The sequence below is a fragment of the Brassica napus genome, chromosome C1 (genome assembly GCF_020379485.1).
Source record: "Brassica napus cultivar Da-Ae chromosome C1, Da-Ae, whole genome shotgun sequence".
Lineage (NCBI taxonomy): Eukaryota > Viridiplantae > Streptophyta > Magnoliopsida > Brassicales > Brassicaceae > Brassica > Brassica napus.
The window spans coordinates 44,599,360-44,605,359 of record NC_063444.1 but is presented as its reverse complement, the minus strand read 5'-3'; positions in this window follow the sequence as shown (position 1 = coordinate 44,605,359).

The window sequence follows — 6,000 nt, the reverse complement described above, 5'->3', positions numbered from 1 at the left end:
TAAGCAGATAAACGCGTTAATAGAGATGGTCTCGCCAAGGACAAAACGGGAAGTCCAAAGGCTAACCGGAAGAGTCGCGGCCTTGAACCGTTTCATCTCGCGCTCAACGGATAACTGTCTTCCTTTCTACGATGCGCTGAAAGGGAATAAGAAGTTCGAATGGTCGGAGGAATGTGAGAAAGCTTTCCAAGAGCTAAAACGTTACCTAGCCACTCCTCCCGTCCTCGCAAAACCAGTGGAGGGAGAACCCTTGTTCCTGTACATCGCAGTGTCCACAACAACGGTAAGCGGCGTTTTGATTAGAGAGGAACGCGATGAGCAAAAACCAATCTTCTACATAAGCAAAACGTTACTGGACACTGAAACCCAGTAACCCCTGATGGAGAAACTAGCATTCGCAGTTGTGACATCGGCAAGGAAACTCCAGGCGTACTTTCAATCGCATACCATAATAATCCTCACCACCTTCCCCCTGCGAACGATCTTGCACAGTCCGAGTCAGTCAGGACGACTCGCAAAATGGGCAATCGAACTAAGCGAGTACGACGTGGAGTACCGCCCAAGAACCTGCGCAAAATCTCAAGTACTAGCGGACTTCTTGGTAGAATTGCCCACACGGGATATGACAAACACAGAACCGGACTCAACCTGGATCCTTCACGTCGAAGGATCATCATCCAAACAAGGATCCGGGATCGGAATCCGGCTCACGTCTCCGACCGGCGAAGTCTTGGAACAGTCGTTCCGATTGGAATTTCATGCGTCGAACAACGACTCCGAATATGAAGCACTCGTCGCAGGATTACGATTAGCCCATGGGCTTAAGATCCGCAACATTCTCGCTTACTGTGACTCTCAATTAGTCGCAAATAAGTACAGCGGAGAATACGAAGCGAGGTACGAAAGAATGGATGCATATCTAAAACTCATCCAAGACCTCTCCCGAGACTTCAGCCACTTCGCCCTCACTAGGATTCCTCGCTCGGAAAACACTCAGACGGATGCCTTGGCCGCACCCGCATCAACTTCGGATTGTGGACTAAGACGAGTAATCCCCATTGAGTTCATCGAACACCCAAGCATCGGACCACTAGTGGTCGCCAATCTGATTCTAGCACAAATTGAAAATGCAGAGGAATTCGAAGACTCACCAGAAGAAAATGTGGATCAGTCGGAATACGGCTGCGACAGCCCATGGCTAGAGCCAATCCGAGCATACATAATCAACGGAACGCTTCCCACTAAGAAATGGGCGGCCTGCAAAATTAAGACCTAGGCCGCTCGATATGTAACGGTAGAAGGAGAAATCTACAAATGGAGATTCTCCGGCACACTCATGACCTGCGCCGAAGGAGAAAATGCAAGAAGAATAATGGAGGAGGTTCATTCCGGATCATGTGGGAACCACTCCGGCTGAAGATCTCTCGCCGTAAAAATAAAACGCCATGGTTATTACTAGCCAACTATGATCAAAGACTGCGAGAAATTCGCACGGAAATGCGAAAAATGCCAAAGGCACGCTCGACAATCTATCAACCCGCGGAAGCCCTCTCGTCCATCTCGTCTCCGTATCCCTTCATGCGATAGTCCATGGATATCATCGGGCCATTACACAACTCGAAGCAGAAACGCTTCCTCTTGGTCCTCACGGATTTCTTCTCAAAGTGGGTAGAGGCAGATTCCTACGCAAGTATCAAAGACGTACAAGTCAAGAACTTCGTATGGAAGAACATCATCACCAGACACGGGGTCCCTTACGAAATCGTGACAGACAACGGATCTCAGTTCATCTCTACCCGATTCGAAGCATTCTGCGAGAAGTGGAAGATACGACTGACCAAGTCGACTCCCATATATCCGCAATGCAATGGCCAGGCAGAGACCATCAACAAAACCGTCCTCGACGGGTTAAAAAAGCGCTTAGAAGCCAAAAGGGGCGATGGGCAGAAGAGCTCGAAGGAGTTCTTTGGTCGCATCGTACAGCCCCGAGACGGGCAATGGGTGAAACCCCATTCGCCCTCGTTTACGGAACAGAATGTATGATCCCCGCGGAAGTAGAATTTCCCGGAGTACGGAGAAGATTCCTCCCTAAACGAGAAGATCTTAACAGCGCAATGCTGCTAGACGAACTCGATCTTATTAACGAGCGGCAATATCAAGCTCTCATACGAATCCAAAATTACCAGCATGCCGCCGCAAAATACTACAACTCAAACGTTCGCCATCGCAGGTTCAAAGAAGGCGACCTGGTCCTTCGCAAAGTCTTCCAAAACACTGCCGAACGTAACGCAAGAAAACTGGGAGCAAACTGGAAAGGTCCATACAAGGTCATAAAGGTAGTCCGACCAGGATCATACCAAATCGCAAACATGCAGGACGTCAAGAACCAAAGAACTTGAAACGCGATGCATCTTAAGAAATACTATCACTAATCGTAAAGTAGATCCAAAGAACTACGAGATGGCTTGATCCCCGAAAAAAGGGTACGTAGGCAGCTCGCCCAGCGAGTTCAGCTATTCCCCCATCTTAAAAAAGGGGGGGAATGGGTACGTATACTCGTATACTCCCACAACTTTCAAAAAGTCGATCTTTTCGAAATTTTTTACAAAAAAAAATGCGACGCTACAATCGCTAAGCCTACTATCCGACAAATAGATAGAACGGCGGTCCAGACCTCGCCCAGAACGCCTAAATCAGCTATCACGCTAAAACCAACAAACCCACGAATGCTCATAAAAAAAGAGCATCCTTGGTAAAAAGCACACAAGAAAAACGCGGCTCAAAACTAAAAAGATTAACATCTGGCACTGCGAGACGTCACAACACGCTTGAAGTTACGGTCTTTCCAACACTTATGGAAACAACACTCTTGTTTCCAAAATCAACATACCTCCAACGGTGAAATGCCTTTAAAATGGCATCGCTTCTTTGTTGCTGATCATAACAAACGAACCCTAACGTCCTAAAAAGACACTAGCCGCCCTCGAAAGGATAAGCTCTCTTACATCCGACAAGGATACCATAGCGCGCTATACAAGAAAATCCAAAATTTTGGCCAGCACCTCCAAACGGCCTTTGGAACTAGCTCGATTCATGCCAAGACAAGTCATATAAGCCGATAACACTTCGCGGACTTTATATCGGTATGAATCAGGTAGAAATCGCAAACAGGCAAAACAAAAGCCGACTTGTCATCGCATAGCCTTAGTCCGAAAGTAAACCTAGGTCTTGCCCTAAACCCATTCTTGCTGGATCCTGACATCTCAAAGGCATAATATCGACATCCCGATATGAGATCCCAAAACTTGTCTCTTCACATAAGTCTATACGTTTTCACGAGTCCTCGCACATAGCAAAAGCTATGCGCACAACAGACTATGGATACGGTGATCGTCCGGGGGCAAAGAACGAGACGTCAACTCACTCCTTCACCCTCTAACTTCGAAAAACCCGGAGTTCTCTCGATTTATAATAAGCCGAAAAGGTTTTATAGATTGAGCCAAGCATTATACAAAAAGCCCTAACAAGGGCAGAGATTCAAAGCCACCAACGGCCAGTCCCGAAACATGCAAACTGTGGCCTCACAAACATGCCAAAACAGAAAATAAAAAAAAAATCCCCGAAAGGATCATTACCCTAAGCACCTCTCGGAGCACTACCTTCATCCTCAACCTCACAGCAATTGCCTCCCTCGGCCGCTTCGTCATCTCCTCTCCCACTCGCAACATCTCCACCTTCTTCAGCAACGGGGCCATGCCCCTCGGTCTCTCCCGAACACGGCGTGAGGGTGCACTCGAACTGCAGCTGAGAGAGGATCGAGTCGAAGTCCCCGTTGGAAGCCGTCAATTCCTGCTTGCGAGACAACAGCCTGGTTTCTTCGGAGTCCAGAGTGGGAACCATGTCGCCTTTAAGCAGGTGGATCTCGTTCAGGCTTCCCTCGACGCTCGCCAGATTCAGGTCCTTCTCATGGACTGCCATGAGGGAATCGAACAGAACAGCCATCCTCGTCAGGCGAGCGTGAAAATCATCCCTCGAAACAACAGTCCTCGACTCTTCTCGGTTCTGAATTTCACGCTGGAGACGACGGACTTTGGAAGCCTTGCTCTTCTTCTCTTTCTTCAGCTTGAACAATGCACTCGCCGATTTTCCGAGGTCCCGCTCGAGATCGCTGACCCGTACCTCCAGCTGAGAGAGCTCAGCAGCACGAGCAGCTTCAGTAGATTTCAACGCGGCCTCGGATTATTTCAATGCCTCTCGCGATTCAGCCAGACCCCTTGTCGAACGCTCTATCTCTGATCCGCAGTCGCTGAGCATCCCGTCAATCAGGGATACAAACTATACATGAAATAAGGGTCAGGATAATCGTAGAACAAGGTGGCTTAGGCTGAAAATAGTCAAAACAAACCTTGGCACGATGTTGCGACAAAGGTCCTGAGGGCTCCCCTTCCGCGCCAGCGGTACATCTCCTCTTCTTGACGGTCTCGGTCGCAGCGCCGGTCCTCTTGCAACTTTTGGTCAAAGGAGCAGCACTGGACGCGGGAAGCCCTAGGACGATCTCCTTCCTATCCAAAGGTGGAGGCATCAACTCCGTCGCCTTCTCCTCCTTAGGAGTTGGGACTGGTTTGGTCGAAGAGTCCCAGGGTTGAACCGAGACCTCCGGAACTTGAACAGGAACCACGGCCGATTCTGCGAGGGTCGTGGCATCACCAGGGGACTTGTTTCCTCCAGTCGAGGTCAACATCGCAGGCGAAGAAAGGATAGCTGGCACCTCAGGCTGAGTACGACCCCCTTCCTTCTCGGCACTGCGTCTGGACAGTCTCTCTTTGAAAGAAAAAAACCCGGCGATGAAGATTGGAGTAGCTTCGTGCATGGCCGGAGTCGGAAGTGCCGAGTTGGCCTCATCCATCTCGACGTCAGAGCTTTTCTTTTCACTTGGGGAGGAAGACATTCTTGATAGGTAGTTTGAAGAAAAGAGAATGTGAGAGAAAGAGATGTGTGAAGAATGAGGAGTGGTGAGTTTTTATTTATAAGGATATGAGGGTGACGTGGATTTCCGCAATAAATATTCTGAGCCAAAGGTTTCGATTTCTAATTCATATCACTCGCCCGTAAAATCGTTTCCGAGTCATACGGGCTGGGGAGCAAACTGTTGGGGTCAAAAACGGTTATTTCGAAATCAACGGCTATGATTATTTTTTATTCGCGGATTTCTCGCAAAACATTCACTGAAAGAAAGATCAGAAATGAACGAACGAGCGAATCCCGCACAAAAGCCACTCGCCGAAAAGCTGAACCGTCACGCAGGTCAGCTCGCCGGTCAGCTTGCCAGCGAGCTGAACCGTCGCGTGGTTGTGTTCGCCGGCGAGTTCGGCCGTCACGCGAGTCGGCTCGCCACGCGAGTCGGCTCGCCCGGCGAGCTCGACCTGATCCCGGCGAGCTCGACCTGATCTCGGCCTGTCCGACTTACTTCGACTCCCGTATCTTCCGTATAGCTGTGATATCCGACCTTCGGGACCATATACTTCTCGTTTCGTTTTGATTAAAGTTATTCTCGAAGTTTTATGACCAAAACCGAGAAATCGTATAAACGCCAAAAGGCCTAGGAACGGTCCGCAGGGATCCCGACTGGTCTAGAGGCCCATCTACGCTCTCAGAAGGGATTCGAGCCCATAAAAGTTATGACGGTTTGTCCTAACTCGCAGAGATAGGATAAATGTAAAGATTCGAGGATAACTATCAAGATCGACGAAAAATGGAATATTCCCGAAAGGGATAGACCTGGGCCCGAAGGCGAAGGATGGGCCACCGACCTAGAGCGACTATATAAGGAGAGCAGGAGCAGAAGAAAAAGGGATCTGAGAATTTAGACTTAGAGAACTCCTGCTAGTTTAGAGAACTTAGGGCTCAGGTGGTTAGGATCTGAGAATTTAGACTTAGAGAACTCCTGCTAGTTTAGAGAACTTAGGGCTCAGGTGGTTAGACTAGCACGGCAAGGCTTAG